The sequence below is a fragment of the Lissotriton vulgaris genome, chromosome 12 (genome assembly GCF_964263255.1).
Source record: "Lissotriton vulgaris chromosome 12, aLisVul1.2, whole genome shotgun sequence".
NCBI lineage: Eukaryota > Metazoa > Chordata > Amphibia > Caudata > Salamandridae > Lissotriton > Lissotriton vulgaris.
In genome coordinates this window covers 740090718-740109644 of record NC_141700.1, presented here as the reverse complement: position 1 = coordinate 740109644, position 18927 = coordinate 740090718, and the positions used below count along the sequence as shown (strand labels likewise).

Here is an 18927-nt window from a genome sequence, read left to right as displayed (position 1 = left end):
TCACAAGACCTCTGCGACTCTCTCACCTCGTTCTTCCACCGCAAGATCCCCGACATCCACAACAGCTTCGGCGCACCGTCAACGCACCCGACCGTCGAACCAACGCCCTCCACCCCAACCCTCCGCACCTGGACCACGGTAACCACCAAAGACACAGCCCGCACGATGAACACCCTCTACTCCGGATCTCCGACCGACCCCTGCCCCCACCACGTCTTCAACAAGGCCGACTCCATCATCGCACCCCAACTGCGGGACATCATCAACGCCTCCTTCAACACCGCCACCTTCCCGGAGAGCTGGAAGCACACCGAGCTCAGCGCCCTACTGAAGAAACCAACAGCGGACCCCACCGACCTCAAGAACTTTAGCCCCATCTCGCTCCTCCCTTTCCCTGCCAAAGTCATCGAGAAGACCGTCAACAGACAGCTTGCAGCCTTCCTCGAGACGAACGGATCCCTTGACCCCTCGCAGTCTGGTTTTCGAGCCAACCACAGCACCGAGACCGCCCTCATCGCAGCCACCGACGACATCAGAACCCTGCTCGACAACGGGGAAACAGTGGCCCTCATCCTCCTGGACCTCTCTGAAGCGTTCGACACCGTCTGCCACCGCACCCTAGTTCAACGCCTCAGCAACATCGGTATCCAAGAGAAGGCACTGGAGTGGATCATCTCATTCCTCACCGGAACAACACAGAGAGTCCGCCTCCCCCCGTTTCGATCCGAGGCCACCGATGTCATCTGCGGCGTACCGCAAGGATCATCACTCAGCCCCACCCTCTTCAACATCTACATGAGTCCTCTTGCAGCCATCGCACGCCAGCACAACCTCAACATCATCTCCTACGCCGACGACACCCAACTGATCCTCTCCCTCACCAGAGACCCCGCCACCGCCAGAACGAGCCTACACAAAGGGATGAAAGACGTCGCCGAATGGATGAAGAACAGCCGCCTGAAACTGAACTCAGACAAGACGGAAGTCCTCGTCCTGGGACCATCGCCCTCCGCCTGGGACGACTCCTGGTGGCCCCCCACCCTGAGCGCCACCCCCAAGACAACACACCATGCACGCAACCTGGGCTTCATCCTGGACTCCTCCCTCTCGATGACCAGACAAGTCAACGCCGTCTCCTCATCATGCTTCAACACCCTACGCATGCTCCGCAAGATCTTCCGACCGAAACCAGGAAGACGGTCACCCAGGTACTCGTCACCAGCCGACTGGACTACGGAAACGGCCTCTACGCCGGAACCACAGCCAAGCTACAGAAAAGACTCCAACGCATCCAGAACGCCTCCGCCCGACTCATCCTGAACATTCCCCGACGCAGCCACATCTCCGGCCACCTGAAGGACCTGCACTGGCTCCCCGTCAGCAACAGGATCATGTTCAGGCTCCTCACCCACGCACACAAATCTCTCCACGACCTGGGCCTCAAGTACCTCAACGACCGCCTGACCTTCTACACGCCCACCCGCCAGCTACGTTCGACAAGCCTCGCCCTCGCCGCCGTACCACGCATCCGAAGAGCCACCGCTGGTGGCAGATCCTTCTCCTACCTGGCGGCCAAAACTTGGAACTCCCTCCCGATCCATCTTCGGCTGACCCAGGACCATCTCGCCTTCAGGAGACAACTCAAGACCTGGCTGTTCGAGCAATAGCAGACCCCTTCCCCCAAGCGCCTTGAGACCCTGCCGGGTGGGTAGCGCGCTATACAAGTGTTATGATTGATTGATTGATTGATTGATTGACTTCCTCACTTTCCTCATTTCATAAGCTGTTTAAAAAACTGTGAACCATTTTGTGATGTCATCACCTTCCTCAAATTTGGGTCAACGCTTTGGGGATTTTGGGGTCATAAGATCACTCTCTGTCCCTATTTATTACGTTGCTGCCACCATTGATGGGAGCTAAGACCATCTCTGCTCTCTCTTTTCCCATTGCCAGGAGTCTGGTCTCTAGATCCAATCTTTTGGTCAACCTCACTAAGAGGTTGGTCTCCTCATTGAGGCTGTCCTTATTGGACTCAGAAGCACGTGACCCACCTGTGTGGGATCTAGGTACTGTGAGTCAAATTCTTGGGGTCCGGGACACAGGGACCCTGACCTCCCTAGGATGTGGGGAGGAGGGTTGGAAGTTATCCTCATCCCCTCCATCTTCTTCCCCTTCTGAGAGGTCTTCACCTTGCTCAGAGAGATGGTCCTTAGCATAGCCTGTGCACAGCTCCTGAAGCCTTTGTTTGGAGGGATGGGACCCCATCGCAATGTTTTTAAGTTTACATGGAGACCTTAACTCCCTAAATTCTAAGTGGCGATAAGGGGTGAGGTTGAGCTCCTCAACCATGTTCTCCATGTCATTGGTTATATTTTCACTAATAGCTAAGTTCTTGTTAAGAGACATTCTAACAAAAATTACCCCTATCTATAGTGATATTTTATTTTTCAAAAAAATTTTCAAAGGATGTAACCAAAGCCCTAACAAGACTTTTAGTAATTTGAAAATATTTGTCAATTCAAAAATCTGAATTTCTAAAGACAATTTAGGAGTTTTGTCGTGTGATCAGGTGTTGACCACATCAGTCCAAAAATGCAAAGTTGTAGACCCCACCACTGATCCACCAATGTAGGAAGCTGGCTCTGTATATACTATACGAATGTAAGGTATAGTGTTCACAGATTCTAGTGGAACCCCAAAGGTAGGCAGAGGTAAAAGTAAATAATACATTACTCCCTATTGGTGATTTCATACACTCAAAGACCGCGCTTAGACCAATTTGTTTGTATAAAAATATTACTTAGTAATTTTATTTCTCGAACCAAGCCAATTCGGGTGCAGGTAAGTGAAATAATACTTTTGCAGGTATAATGCAGTTGAACACAATTGAAATGCAGTTGGGTGCAACTGGTTTGCTTACTGGTAAGTCAACAGTCAAAATTACTTTACAGTTAGTTTGGAGATTACTTTGTACGCTACTTTTGAGATTACTTTTTAAGTAATTTTTTTCTTCTCAGTTTGATATGCCTATATTTCACACTGGGACATTTCCTAGAGAAAAGGTAAGTAATTCAGTTTTTGTACATTTGCCATTTATCAAGGTTTCATAGAAACCAACTCCACACTTAGAAGATTTGTCACAGAAAAGCAGTTAATGCTGTCCTATGGGAGAAAACAGTGGTACCGGTTTAACTGTAAGTATTTCGGTTTTGGAGTTGGTCTTCTGGGGTTAGAACCAGGGTTACTCCAGGGTCAAGGATGCACTCTCAAAGTACCCTCAGCGGCACTAGGGCGGCTTGATGCAGAGTGATGAGGTCCAATAGTATCCATTGGGGGATAGGGGGCCTCCGGTTGGTATCTGCTCTCGAGCAGGTGACAGGGTTGTGGGAGCAAAGCTCCTAGTGTTAGGCTCAGGGCAAAGCGGGATCTGTGTTGGCACCCAAGGTACATCCGCAGCGGCGCAGGGGTGGATGGGTGCAGGATGCTGTTTTGGTGTTGGGTGCCCTGTTGTTTTGAATGGGGATTCTCCGGTCGTAACAAAGACTGTAGGCTCGGGTACGAAGATCTTCTGGAGGTGACCAGTGGTTGGAGAGGTAAGTTGGGATGCTTAGGGATTCTGAGACACCATCGGTAGGGCCACTCAAGGACGTGGAGCATCGGTTCTAGGGGTGTGGTTAGGCATTAGGTTTTCTTACCAGCTCCAGTCAGGGGGATCCTCCAGAAAGAGGCTTCAGGCTTTGCTCGGAGATTTGAGGAAGGTCAGAGATGGCAAGATCTCAGGTCAGGATTGCTGGGGAGACCTCCTCGTGGTGTCGGGCTACTCGAACTTGGGCCGTGGGCATTGGGTGCAGAGTGGTGCAGACTCAGACTGCAGCCACAACAACATCCTAAATGTACCAACTTCACAACTTGCCAGGGGCGGCTTCTCTGTTGTGGAGGAGTAGCATCACCCCATGGAAAAATATAATGATAATAAAACCACTTTAGCATCATTTATTTTTTCATTACTCTCAGCCAGGTTTAGGGCATGGCCATCCTGCTGAGTGTCACAGTCAGGGAGGAGTGTTTGGGCATTTGTAAGTGTGAAGATCTATTTTGACGTCTGTTTCAGGCTTGCCAAACAGACATGCACACTCATGTTTCTCCAACAAAGATGTGTTTTACAGCTGGGTTGGAGAAAAGCCCCAGGCTCCCTGGGCCTGCGTGAGGGTCAACTCTTCCTGCTCAGGCCAATCACAGCACTGCTCTCATGCTGGTATTACCAGCATGAGAGCAGTGCGGTGCTTGCCCCTGGGAGCCTGTGCATCAGGACCAGCATTGGAATAGGAGAACCGAGGCAGTGCCCACAGGAGCAGGCAAGTTAAAAAAACAAGATATACATTCCCCTCATCCAATACCCCACAATCTCCTCAAAATAGAAGCAGCCAACACTGACCCTTGCACAACCAGCCTAGGACCAAGTGGACAAAGCCTAGTAAACAGTCACACATACATCCCAGCCGTATCATGAATTTGAGTTGAGATGGTGATGGGCAATAAACATGCCTACAAATTTTGTGTCATGTTTGTCACAAGACCTACAATAATGCCTCAGCAACATATGCAGTTTCTAGGCTGTAGCACACTTCTGTGCAGCAATGACAATCTGCAGTTTCTAGTTCACAGAAATGAAACAGCCCAATCAGTATACTATTTCCCATACACAGCTAAAATATGGAGGGCTGGTATATGGCGAGCTAGGGTAATATATAGTAATCTCAACTCCTATATAACTATTCTGGCCCATAACACTCATCAGTCTGCAACCAATTATAGCTTATGCAGGCTGGTTAATAACTCCCTTTGTTTGCTTAATACTCTTACCCTCACTCGACCTGTTTGTGATGGGTCTTATCCATCACTAAGTACTGTACCTTATCACCAGCTGAACAGACATGGAATACCTGAAGCGATCTGACACATGGAGTTGGCCACTCAGAGGACTGCACCATAGTCCAGCACTGCAGGTCCCAATTAGCTGCATCCTATGCATGCCGCTTTACATCACACAATGGCACTGAGATATGAGATTTTAGAAACAAAGTCCATACGAGCAATTCTTCACAACCACTTCTCTCACCAAACATGCTTGCTCAGGACCACAAAGTGTAAACAAAATATCAAACTGGACAACCAAGTGCAGTAACCATATATAAAGATTATGATTATATAAAACATCACAAAAAAGACCTACACAGTTGCTCAAAGATGCATGCATACTGAAAAAACTGGATGTGCACAATTTTGTCCACCTAATATAAACTTATTCTGACCTGTACTTATGTCAGTTGTCTACTTACTTATATACTATTTTGTGACCTACACTAATGTGTCTGTAAAACTTGCCTTTTGTCCCAATCATTTGTCCTGAATTTTTGCCTTCTGTCCTGAATTTTTGTCCTGAATATTGATCCTTTGCCCTGAATTTTTACAGTCATCATTTTGAAACTGGATAAAAGCATTTTCTCCCAAAGATCTCACTCATAGACGGTGATTTACAATTAAAAAAGTCCTCAAACCGGCAGCCTACCTAGATTCTACATTTTCTAGACACATAAAAAGACAATTAATGGCACTGCATTTTGGGAAATTCACTACACTGGCAGATGCAACACACTCGAAACACAATGATTTAAAGGAGTGCTGTCTTCGCGGCAGTCAAAAAGAAGACCTCATTCATTATATATGTCACTGTAAGAAATTACAACCAGCACAAGTCACTTTCTTAAGGAGAGCTTTCTTGGACAGAGGAATAAGTTCCTGTAGATCTGCCATAATTAGAGGATTGGATCGATCCGACCCCCAAATGAACTGTAAAATGATAAATGGCCAGATTCATGAAAGACCCGTTTTGCTTGTCTAAAATAGCGATTCATAAGGAATCGCTATTACAGACTCGCAAAACGGGATTCATGTAGGAATCGCAAAATGAAATGCGATTCCTACAGATTCCTTATTTGCGATTAGCAAATTGCTAATCGCAAATAAGGAATAACTCCCCATTCATTCCAATGGGCCAAAAGGCCCATAGGAATGAATGGGGAGTATTCCTTATTTGCGATTAGCAATTTGCTAATCGCAAATAAGGATGCGATTTCAAGGGTGCCAGGGGTGTCCAAAGGACACCCTGTAGCACCCTTGAAAGGTAATCTACATTGGTGTTGCGCACACACATGTCCTAAGGACATGTGTGTGTGTAACCTGCAACTTAGAAAAATGCTTTTAAATGCATTTTTCTAAGTTTTCGCTATTTACCACAAGGTTTCACCTCGCGGTAAATAGCGGCCGAAATTTGCGATTTCGCAATTTTAAAATGTTTCAAGAATAGCATTTAAGGAATCTCTAATAGAGATTCCTTAAATGCTATTCCTCGCAAATTTGCGAGTTTCTAAATAGCGATTTTTGCATTTGGGATGATGAATCCCAAATGCAAAAATTGCACTCGCAAAGGGCCAGATTCTGAGAATCTGGCCCTTTGCGAGCGCAAATATGATTGATGAATCAGGCTATATGTTCCTACGCGTTCACAATCAAGCTGTGAAAGCAGAAGCACCTCAATGAGGCTACCACAATGGGGGAGAAATGCCATTCCCAACCCCTTGTGCAAAATCGCTACTGCAAGGAGATGGACACCGCATGGTCGGTTATCACTGATTGCCTGGATTAATGCATTGGGCTCCCTTTAGTGGTATTGCCAGGACAATTGTGTTAGTAAAGGGATTCAGAGGCCTATAGATGTAACTCACAGCTGGACAGAAAGTAAATAATCAGACTGACCCAGGAAATGCTCAGTTTTATTACAAATGTACATTACTTGTATTTTAGCACGCTCAGCTGGTAAAACAAGGAAGCAAGAGCAAAGTTTAACATAAGCTAGATACGCGCAATACATTAGTTTTAAAATCAAATTAATTTATATCTGCTGCTTTTTACACACTGCAGTTTAATTTTTATTCTGGAAAACGCTGAAACGATTCTAAATTGCTGAGAGAAGAATGGTGATTTATGTAAAATTGTTACGGCTTTACCCCACTAGAAGGTCAAGTAACATACCCAGCAGAATGTTATTCCCGTTCTGCAGAGTTCACCATATTGGGAGATTGCATTCCACAATAGGAGGATCCTCTGTGCAAATGCACATCTTTTGTTGTTTTTAAACACAAGTAACAATATGTTTCTGGGAGAAAAGGCATTTTCCCCTAAACCCCAAGGAGCAAATCTTGGAGTGTCACATTCCCATTCCCACCCTGGAAGATATCCTTTATCCGCAATCAACATGAGTGGATCAATGATATTTTCCAGGTTGGAATGGGAATGTGGAGGAATTTGTGAATGCCAACTAAAAGCCCTGTTTCTGAGCATTCTGAAGCTTCCAAGTCTAACCGCCACATTGTAACCCTCTTTTTTCACTGGTTTAGTGGAGTTATAAGTGTACAAATCCCCCACTTGCAGCAAAGATCTCCCTGGTACATCTCTGGGAGATCAATTGAGGTAGTCACAACTTATAAATATCTTGGAGTCTGGATAGACCACAGAGGAAGTTCTGGTCCGCAAATCGCAGCAATGCAAAGTGTGGCCCGTAGCCTGGAGGGGGCCTTCCTACGAACTAAGAATGCTCTTCACTCTCTTGACCTCACTCCACTAATCAAAGTGATAGATGCCAAGTTATTAACAACAATAGCCTTCGGTGCTACTACTTTTAAAGTTAAAATGTTCACTTGGTTGGACAGAATGCAATCAGTTTGTTTTCGTAGAGTGTTTCACCTACCCAATTCGACCTCACATGCCCTAATTCGTATGGAGTTCCGCTTGTTTACTCAAAACTGGATCATGAAAGCAAGATTCATTTCCTATTGTGTAAAAACAAATAGAGCCCAAGCCTCCACACTAAAGAGTTGCATTTGGTCATTGTTAAATAATCCCATCACTTCTTGGAATAAATGTGTAATATTGTGTTTGGACGCTTAAGAAGCCCATGATCTGTGGTTAAGCTCGCTACCCATAGGGATTCTCACCAATACCCTGACCAAACAATCTAAAATATTATCAATGGAGCACGATGCAATATCCGTGAAAAAGCTATCCCATGGTTGCTGGGCGTATGCCCCTAATGTTGACCAAGCCTGTTTCTTTGATAAACTCTCCGGGTTACTGGCACACTTCCTAGCGGGCCCCATTATAGTGGGGGGGGACTTTAATTCAATCATTGATGTGATGCGAGATAGATCACACCCGCCGCTGGCCAACTCTCCGGTGCGGAGGCTGGCAGCGCACAGGAAAGACTGGCAGGAGAGGTGGGGCCTTGTGGATGTCTGGAGGGAGCAACACCCCGACATTAGGGACTACTCTTTCTTTTCAGCACTGCATGCATTACATGTTAGAATAGATTCTATACTGTGTAGTGGTCCCCTGGCAGCCATGATAACGCATACGGAATATCTGGCCAGAACCATCTCGGAACACAATCCCTTACTGATGAAGGTACAATGGCAGCGAGCGAGGTCTTCGGTACCGACATGGAGGTTGCGCCCTGACACATTAGAGGATCCAGTGTTTAGTGCAACGGTCCAGCAGGGCATCGAGCAGTATTTTGACATGAACGAGGGCACGACTGCCACGAGATCGGTGGAATGGGATGCGATGAAGGTGGTGGTGAGAGGTGTGTGTATGGGCAGATTTTCGAGTGCCAGAACGACTGTGGTGGCTGATCTGGAGAAGGCAGAGTGTGCGCTGAGGGATCTAGAGCGGCGCAGGCCTGAGCGACCGGAACTACAGGGCAGACTATTGGAAGCAAAAGAAGTAGTGGCGACTGAAACGGAGAGGCTAAGATGCTATGATTACAAGTTATACCTCACCAAGGTGCACAGGGAGAGAGATAAGGTGGGGACTCTACTTGCTAAACTCGCTAACCCGGAACCTAGGGGTTGCCCGATCATGAGCATTAAAACGGGGTCAGGGGAGGTGGTCTATTCTCAGACTGTGGTTTTGACTCGCTTCCAGTCCTACTATACGACTCTATATGAGAGCCAACTGGGGGTAGACGGCGCTGTGAGACGAATACCTGGACGTTGTTCAGCTCCCGACACTAGATGACGAGACTGCGAAGGATTTGGGCGGCCCAATAACGCTATCAGAGATTCGGGTGGCCATTAAACAGATGGCTAGAAATAAGACGCCGGGGGTGGATGGCCTGCCGATTGAATTCTATGCGAAATTCATAGATGTCTTGGCACCGAGGCTCTTAGTAGTATACTCCGAGGCCCAGTCCTTTGGACGCCTCCCCCAATCAATGAGGGAAGCCTTAGTAGTGCCGCTATTGAAACCAGGTAAAGAGGCCTTAGATGTGACATCATATAGGCCCCTATCTATGCTGACGGTGGATTACAAGATCTTAAGCCGTATTCTGGCCACCAGATTACTGCCACACATGACCACATTGGTCCATGAGGACCAAGCGGGGTTCATTCCCACTAGGAATACATCCCTTAATATCCGCCGCCTGATCCGTATACTGGACAGCGCTCCGGCCTTGGAGCATAGATCCGCAGTCCTATCGGTGGATATCGAGAAGGCCTTTGATAGCCTTGAGTGGCAATATCTTGACAAGGTCCTGGAGAAGCTCGGCCTGGGAGGTGGCTTTGGCCGTTGGACGAAGGTCCTCTATGCTGATGCAACGGCCAGGGTAAGACTGGGACCGGTAATATCGCCCGCGTATCCAGTGCGCAGAGGAACGAGGCAGGGCTGCTCGCTATCCCCTCTCCTGTTCGCTTTAGCGATGGAACCGCTGGCGGCACAGGCACGAACGGGTGTACTATATTCTGGAGTCCGGTGCTATGAGGCAATCCATCATATTTCACTGTATGCGGATGATCTACTGCTCTATTTGGAAGACACGGAAGCCGCCCTTAGAGGGGCGACGGAAATGCTCTCCCGATTTGGCAGGCTATCAGGCCTCAGGGTGAACTGGAAAAAAACCTGCCTTTTCCCACTGAAGGGGAACGTACCGTACCCCCCTCCAACGATAGACGTGGTCTGAGAGGGCTCCTGCTTCACCTACCTGGGGGTCCAGGTTTATCATGAAGCTGCTGACCTACTGGAGGGTAACATAGGCCGTTGCATAAGGGCGTTGCGGGGCTGTATGACTTTTTGGGCCTCTCTCCCTTTGTCAGTGCTGGGCCGCATAGCATTGTTAAAAATGGTGGCTCTGTTGCGGTTGCTCTATTATTTCCGCACCCTGCCGATATGGATCCCTCTGCGGGTTTTCAAAGATTTGCGATCAATGGTCATCGCCTTCCTTTGGGGCCAGGGCAGGCGCAGAGTGGCGCTGCATACTTTGCATAGACCCAAACTTGAAGGTGGGATGGCGGTCCCCGATTTTGAACTGTACTACCTGGCGGCCCAGCTTCAGATTTTGACACAGAACATCGCAAGAGAGTTTAGGGGCCCTGACCAGGGACGAGGGAAAGGTATTCAGCGGCACATCCTGTCCTACATTGTAATGCAGCAGAAGCTGGGATTGGGCGATCTCACGATTGAAGAGAAAACCCTCCGGATGTGTTGGCATAGGAGCCTGAGGAGGGCGGGGGCTGCTTGCCCATACGCCCCAGAGATCCCCTTAGGAATGCTGACGGCGCTGCCGCATAGAGGAGATTGGTCCCTGTTGGCGGAATGGGAAGACCTGGGTCTGCAGATGGTGGGAGATCTCTATGCCGACGGGGTGCCGGTTCCCTTTCGGGTACTATAGGACCAGTTTGGACTTAAGGATGGGAGCTACCTCTTGCATGCCACGGTGACAACTGCGATACAAAAGCACTGGAAGGGGGGACTGGCGGAGCCAGATACGACCATGGCCTGCCAATACGTGGTGATGGCTGCGGGTACGGTAAAGGCGGTGACCTGTATCCATTCAAGAATGCTGAACGAGGGTCTTGCACCGTTAGCAGCGCTGAAGGGAAAATGGGAGGAAAGCATAGGTAAGCCCATACCAGACCCGGTTTGGGGCCATATTTGGAAGAGAACATGGAAGGGTTGTAGGAATGCCCGCTTCCAACAGATACACTTCTTTATATTGCATAGGGCGTACCTGACACCAGGAAAAATTAGAAGGCACTTTCAGGTACAGGATGCAGCGTGTCCGAGATGCTTGATACCTGAAGTTGAGCTGGATCATATGCTGTGGAGCTGCCCGCAGTTAGGGACATACTGGGCAGAGGTGGGAGAGCTTCTGAATGCAGTCACTGAGAGAGAGGTGGAATTTGATATGGCCGTGTGCATATTACTTAGGTTCCCGCACACGACAAAGACCAAAATCACGAGCAAGTTTATTGACCTGGGACTCATGCTAGCGCAAAGAGAGATTACTTGGCGCTGGAAATCCAGGGAGGGCTCATCTGTTCGGAAATGGTCGAATGAGCTGCGGAAATGGTCCAAATGTGAGAGTGAGATCAGAATGCGGCAGGCCACAAGGACTGGTAACGAGAAGAGCTTGGAGTTTGCAAGGGCATGGGAAACGATTGTGCAGGATCTGAATGACCATTTGACCAAGGATGAAGAGGAGGGACATCTGGACAGGGAGGTTCCGTGAAGCTTGGAAGGCCGAATGCTTGACCCCGATGGGTAATTTGACATACTATTGGAACACATAGATACCACCCACGTCAGAGGAAGCAGGGGAGGGAGGGGTTGGGGGGGAGTTACTAGGACACCGCGGACACACCAAAGGGGGCACCTATGACAGGGAGACTCACCCGGTCCCCCAGCAGGTGGAGAGTAGGGCAGCACGCATGTGTCGACGAGGAGTGGAAGATTTTAGACGCTATTGGACGGCTGTCCAAGAAGAGCATAGGCATAGACCTCACAATGCGGACACTGGGGGCCCGGGCATTGCATAATACAAAGTGCTGGAATGTATCGGCGGTGGGGAGGGGAGGGGTAGGGGGGAGTTTGATAGGTAACAAAAGCAGATACATAATTGTGCTGTTGACCTGGTGTTCCTCTGATCGGTACGTGGGAACTCCTGATGGGATTTGTTGGTGCGCCGCCCAGCCTCCGGGTTGTGGGCTGAATGGCTGTGTACTATTTTACAACAGTATAGTGCCTTGTAATGTGAGAGGAAGACTGGCCATCTGACCTTGAAGTTTGTTTATAATTCTGCAATAAAAACAAATTTAAAAAAAAATGGTTGCTGGGCGTCAAAACTCTATGACCTAAAAACCCTTCCACACTACATGCCATCTTCCATGAGCACTTTAGTGAAACATCAGTTAATGAGACTACGTTTTGGGCTAATCCCTCTGGTGGGGTACAACTATGGAAGGAAGTACAAAGCAGGCATCTCCTCTCATTGTCGTTATTGCAACAATGGGGAAGAAAACTTAAACCATGTTCTTTGTATCTGCAGAACTTTACTCCCCCTTCGCACTTTCTGGCTGCGTCCCATCTGGAGAATACTCAATGTGCGTTCCTGCCATGAAGCACTAGAAAAATGGGGGACTCAGCACAAATGTCTGCCCGATTTGTGAAATTCATGACTAAGATTAATCTAATGCTACCGGCAGATACCCCCCATAATACTCACCGAGTCAGATATGAACTTGCGTTTTTTCCTCTTTTAAACTGAGCACTGAAAGCTTCTTTTTATCTTCTAGTTTTGTATGAATTGCAATAATTTTACTCTTCTATTTTCGTATGAATTGCACTGATTTTAATTAATTGTGCAAATAAATATATCTATCTATCCTTAAAAACAGACCTGCGCCCACCATGAATCACATGACTAATTCCCAACAGGCATAAGAAGAAGGATAAATTGAGCCATAAACATATATTTACGAAGCAATTTACCTTGTTAGTAGGCCCTCTGTATTTTGCATTGTCCCCAAAAACCTGAGACTACGAATAGAGTGTTATTTGAATCATTATCAATTCTGGATTGCCTGTAAAGCCAGGCATTTTTTGGGGACTTTAAACAAACACCATTGATCATTAAGCTGATGTGGGGTTTGCACCTCATGTCTAGAATTGTCCAAAAAACACAACATATAGTTTGCTTGGGTGCAGAAAGAGACTGAAGAGGTGCCTAAGTTTAAACCACCTAGCACCGCCTTTTGGAACACAGCTCTGGCAGACCGGTGCATCACCACCTGGGCCAAGAACGGGTTAATGCAGCTCCGAAAAGTGCTCTAATGAGTTTCATGGGAACACGTTTTTTATTTTGCTGATAAGGTGCAGCACATGGCAGGGCCAAATATGTTCTTCCAAGCGTTGCAATACATCAATCAAATCGGACAAATACATAAATGAAACACAATAACAGTTCATGATAGAAGCAGCAAATTCAAAATAAGTCTGAAACAAAACTGAGATGCTGAACAGTATCTTGCGTCGGTGATGGTGAGAATGCCTGGTTAGCTGACAGGATGCAATCGCTCTGGTACCAAAGCAAAACCTCTTTAGTTTGGAATAAGTTTGCAAAAATCTTCCAGCTTGACGCGATTGAGATGCACCCCCCCCCCCCCCCCCACACACACACACATATCTTACTATATGTGCAACATCTCCTACGTAGACTTTCTATTTTGCCTGAATAAACCTGTCATTTAAAGGAGCGATCAAATGATGTTTCATAGCGCATGGAAGTGTCTCATAGAAGCACTAGTGCAGGCAAGTTTGAAATCGAGGCTGGGAGACAGTGTTCTTGAGCTGGTGTGAATTCAAATAACAGCGCAGCCTAATGCAAGGTTTTGGGGCTCAAAGGCAAGCCTAAAAAGTGTTTGAAACAAAAAGCTTGTCACTTAAAACGGTTACAAATCTTCAAAGAAACCGGAAACAGTCACTCCTGACTTCATCAATGACAGTATTTCTGATGACTTACACAAACTGATCCAAACCGCATTAAAGTTTCACCAATACCACAAAAAACGGACCCATTGCACTATTATTTGACCTAATTAATTGCACTGGTGTTAATTGACCGAACCCATGCACTGTTTTTAATTGACATTCACCACATGAGCGTTTCTCTGATTGCACCTTAATCCTGACCTGGTGTGTACAGTTTTACTTTTAACTAAAACTGTTTCGCTAGTTTAAGCAATGTAACTCAGTCCTGAGCCGCAGCTCTCAGCAATGAACTGACTCACCGTGTGAGCTGTGACCCTCTGCATCTCGACCCTAACGTGCTCTGCTGGGAACTGATAGTGTCCATCACAGGGCTCCTTCAGGGCACCTCCACCATGCTCTGCGTCTCTGTTATTAACTGATATACATTCATTGATAGCTCCACCAACGCACCTCATTCATTCACTGTTCAATGACATTTGCCTCATTCATGGAGCCAGCAATGCGCCTTGATCCTGGCCAGCTGCACTCTCTGATTGGCTCCCGCCACTTCGACCTTTCAAACTATAGCGCTCGGTCTGACCTTTGCACTCAGCTATCATTGGGTTTGAACCCCAATAGTTATCCCGCCAACGCACCTGTTTTCACCTGCTGCACACTGCGAGTGCCTGATGCGAACCCATTGAACAGATTCATCAAAGTCCCTGCAACTTTGACTTAGATTCATTAAGGTAAAATCCGCTCGCAAAGGGGCAGATTCTCAGAATATGCCCCTTTGCGACTGGTATTTTTGCATTTGGGATGAATCATCCCAAATGCAAAAATCGCAAATTAAGAATTCGCTAAATTGCGATTACTTGCATTTAAGGAATCTCAAATTGAGATTCCTTAAATGCAATGCATCAAAGTTAAAAAATTCGAAATTTCGCTAATAGGAGTAGCAAATTACCATGAATTTCAACTTCATGGTAATTTGCAAAAACTTTGAAAAATTCACTTTTGTGCATTTTTCAAAGTTTCATGTTGCGCACACACATGCCCTAAGGTAGGGGTCTTCAAACTGTGGGGCGCGACCCCTAGGGGGGGCCATGGAGTGATGCAAGGGGTTCGCGCCTTCACAGTGCCTCCAGGGCTTCAGCCCCCCTCCTCCCCATTCTGTGTCTCAGCCCAGGCTGCTGCAGTGCAGCTCGCGCTCCTGGGGCCTTGGCTGGGCAGTGTCTGGAGTCTCATCTCCAGTTTTTCACAGGTCTTTAAAGACCAATAGCATATTTACATGCCTTTGTTAACTGATTACCAAAGCTTAGTTTTTTTATGGTTCCAGTAAACCCCCCCCCCCCAACCCAGGCCCCCACTCTGCTTATTCCTTTACATTTGTCTTTTTACACTTACTACTGTAGTGCGAGAATGCATTTAATGAAAAGAAAAATAAAGTTGGGTTGCCAAAAGAAACATGCCTGCTATGTGTTGTTTAAAGATCCTGCAGAGACCTGCTCTTGACACTAAATTGAGTTATAAATATAAAAGTATGTATTAATTAGTTATGTTACTTTTCTGTCTTTATTCTCTTTCATTTTTAGTCATGGATCATTGAGGTACCCCTAGAACACAATCTGTAGCTCACTCAAACAAGGCCATCACTAACCATGCACTAATTCGTCCCAATCTGCACTTACAGCCGAACCCAAATTCATATGGTCACCTCACTCACCCTGCAGTCACTCCATTTACCCTACTCTCACACTGTTGCATTGCTCACCGTGCAGTCATATGGGCACTCTTGTCACCCACACAGTGTAGAAGGTTAAAGTGCCTGGTACAAAGAAGATGTACCATGCACATCACAGAACTGAGTGTGAGTAAACTATGAGTAGCGCTATAAAAAAATGAAATGTTTGTCAGACAGGTGCTATAGAAAGATGAGGTGGCTGGGAGTGTTAACCCCTCCCCCCCCTGAAGTTCGGGTCTAGTGGATCCCCTGCTGCTGCCTATTATTTACATTTGTAAAGCGCTACTGTTGCCAAAAGGTGTCCTGGGGCTAATAACCATCTGCCTGCAATGTGAGAGAGGGATCTGGGGTTGGGAGGGGAGAGAAGAGAGGGATGGAAGGAAGGGGGTGAGAGGAAAGGGGCATGGGCAAACTGCTTAACTCTGCACAAGACTGCCACGGTTTGAATGCACCCTTGCTGCTCCCGGCCATGTCCAGTTGAGCTTCTAATGTGGCAGTGCGTATTCCTGCGGATTGGGAGGCCCTTCACAGAGGTTGACTAGACATCTTTCTGATGTTAATTGCTGTATTTTGGTTATAAACTGGTACTGATGGGGTGAAATCTTTCCTCAGTATTACTATGTTTAAAAAAAATTCTAAATAATAAAGCAATGCTACCCCAAAATATGCAGCATTACAGAACATTATTTACATTTTCTACTCACACAATTTAGTCAAGCCTGTCGCATAATGTGGTCCTCACCTTACTCATAACCTAGAGCTTTAGAAATTGTTGTCAGGAGGGGGTCCTTACATTTGAAAATGTTGACAGGGGGGTCTCGGCATCTAAAAGTTTGAAGACCTCTGCCCTAAGGGCATGTATGTGCGCAACCTTTTGTCCAATATGGAAAAGCACCGCTTTGCAAGTCAATCACATCCAGATTGAAGAAACTAAACAACTTTCTTAGTGTCTTCACACACAAACGCTGAGTCTTGATGTAAGTTTGTAATGCTCATTTAATAATCCTATTTTAGGAAAAACCAGCCAACGCGTTTTGTTCTGAAAACAGAACTTCTTCAGGGCGAAATAGTTGTTCCAAAGCGTATCAGGTTGCAATCTTAAGAAAATAACGGAGGAATGAAAGAAAGCTTTATATCCTTATACTTCTTTTCTTTTCTTTAAGTTATCGCTTTCACCAGATCAAACTCCGAGATGCAAGACTTATATATATTCCACACTGGTATTGTTCCTTATGTTATTTCACAGACAGACCGGAAATCCATTAATTTCCAGAAATTTTTTTATATACTTAATACCCAATATCTTAAGAGCAAAAGTCCATCCTATGCCTTGTGGGATATGTTTCTTTATAATCCAAGAATGATAAATGTTCGTACGGTAGTCACCTGGAATTGTTGATCACGATGAATCAACTCTGCGGCGTTTCGACGATTCAAACCGCCGCCATCTCCATTACCAGATTATAAAGAAACATATCCCACAAGGTATAGAATGGACTTTTGCTCTTAAGATATTGGTTATTAAGTATATAAAAAATTTCTGGAAATTAAGGGATTTCCGGTCTGTCTATGCAATAACATAAGGAACAATACCAGTGTTGGATATATATAAGTCTTGCATCTCGGAGTTTGATCTGGTGAAAGCGATAACTTAAAGAAAAGAAAAGAAGTATAAGGATATAAAACTTTCTCTCATTCCTCAGTTATTTTCTTAATATTGGAACCTAATACGCTTTGGAACAACTATTTCGCCCTGAAGAAGTTCTGTTTTCAGAACGAAACGCGTTTGCTGGTTTTTCCTAAAAAAGGATTATTAAATGAGCATTACAAACTTACATCAAGACTCAGCGTTTGTGTGTGAAGACACTAAGAAAGTTGGTTTCTTCAAGCTGGATGTGATTGACTTGCAAAGCTGTGCTTTTCCATATTGGACACAAAATTGACTGTTGACCCCAGGTTTGGGTGATGCTCTTAGGACAGGGAGCATTTGGAAAGAGCACGCTAGAATTTGAAAATTAATTTGTCTGGTGATTCCAGGATTGGTGCCTTTTCTTTGAGTGGTCCACTATCCAAATTGTTGTTGTATAAATGTATGTGCGCAACATATGTGCACAGATCAATTTCAGGGGGTGCACAGGGTGTCCTTTGGACACCCCTGCACCCTTGAAATCGCATTCTCAATTTGCGTTTTGCTAATTGCGATTCGCACATTTAGAATGTCTTCCCATTCATCCCTAGGCCCATAGGAATGAATGGGAAGGTATTCCTTAATTGCGACTCGCAATTTGCGAGAAATCGCTATTTTTTGAGCGAGTTCTTCTTGAATAGCATTTTGCTATTCCTTTTTAGCAATTCCTTATTTTTCGCTAATAAGGAATCGCAAAATGGATGCTTGATGCATCTGGGGGTTTGCCTGTTCAGCTCCCTGCTGCCCCTTCAGCTTTGTAGAACTCCCTCAGTAAGTCCGATAGCAAATGTGAAACCTGACGAGGAGCTATAAAGCATGCTCCAGCATTTACAATTAAACTCTCAGATATAAATGGAATTTTCGTTCCATCTGTGTGCGAATTCCCAGTTTATGGTCTCATCCTGCCTTATTGAAATTTTGGTTTGAAATACTTTACATCCTGTCGCGGTCATTACAATGACATCCATGTCTTTAGGAAGGGGTAATTCTGATTTATTTTTTTAAGCACCCTGAAGCCGCAGACAGCTTTTCTCACAAATGTAGCCATTATTACTAACATGATCATTTCTCATCTTACCTTTGGCAGGTGATGGGCGCAGGCCTTGATGTGAAGGTGGTCTCCTGCAGCTCGATGTCATCGTGCACCACAAAGATTCCACCCAGAATGATGTCCCCATCTCTGGAGAGCCCACTCACCGCCGGGGTGGGCAGCCGGCACCGGAGGTCCACATTCGGGTCTGATGAGGCTGGGACCAGGCAGTGGGTCAGCAGATACAGCAGCACCTTCTGACTCAAGAAGTGGTTTGTGTGTCTTCCTAGCAGCCTACTCTCCATGGTCTGAGGCGCGACGCCTCCTCCCTGAAGGAGTGGATGTGTGTCCTTAGGTGGAGGGCAAAGATTGTCCTACTCCATGGTATTAGAAATGACTGGCGTGGGCTAGAGACGCCTCTTCCCCTAAACCAGCACAGAACTTCCAATAGAATTTCATACAAATCTACACTTCTGATGCACAGGGAGCCTACCTCACATACATCGTTAACTGGTGCTCAGTCCTCACTGTCGACACTTTCAGTGTCACTGAGTAACAAGAAAGCCACAAACAGAGGTGGGTGCCAGAGAGCCCCTGAAAGCATCA

The 18927-nt window shown here is 46.3% G+C and overlaps 1 protein-coding gene across 1 annotated transcript in view; it reads right to left on the bottom strand.

Annotated features, from left to right (window-relative positions):
• LOC147678479 (extracellular calcium-sensing receptor-like) overlaps positions 1 to 18584 on the bottom strand; it is a 112977-nt gene extending 94393 nt beyond the window's left edge. The window contains exon 1 of the mRNA XM_086946586.1: positions 18370 to 18584. The gene's annotated coding sequence lies outside the window, so the exon portion shown is untranslated. The remainder of the gene's footprint in view (positions 1 to 18369) is intronic.
• Positions 18585 to 18927: the final 343 nt, after the last annotated feature.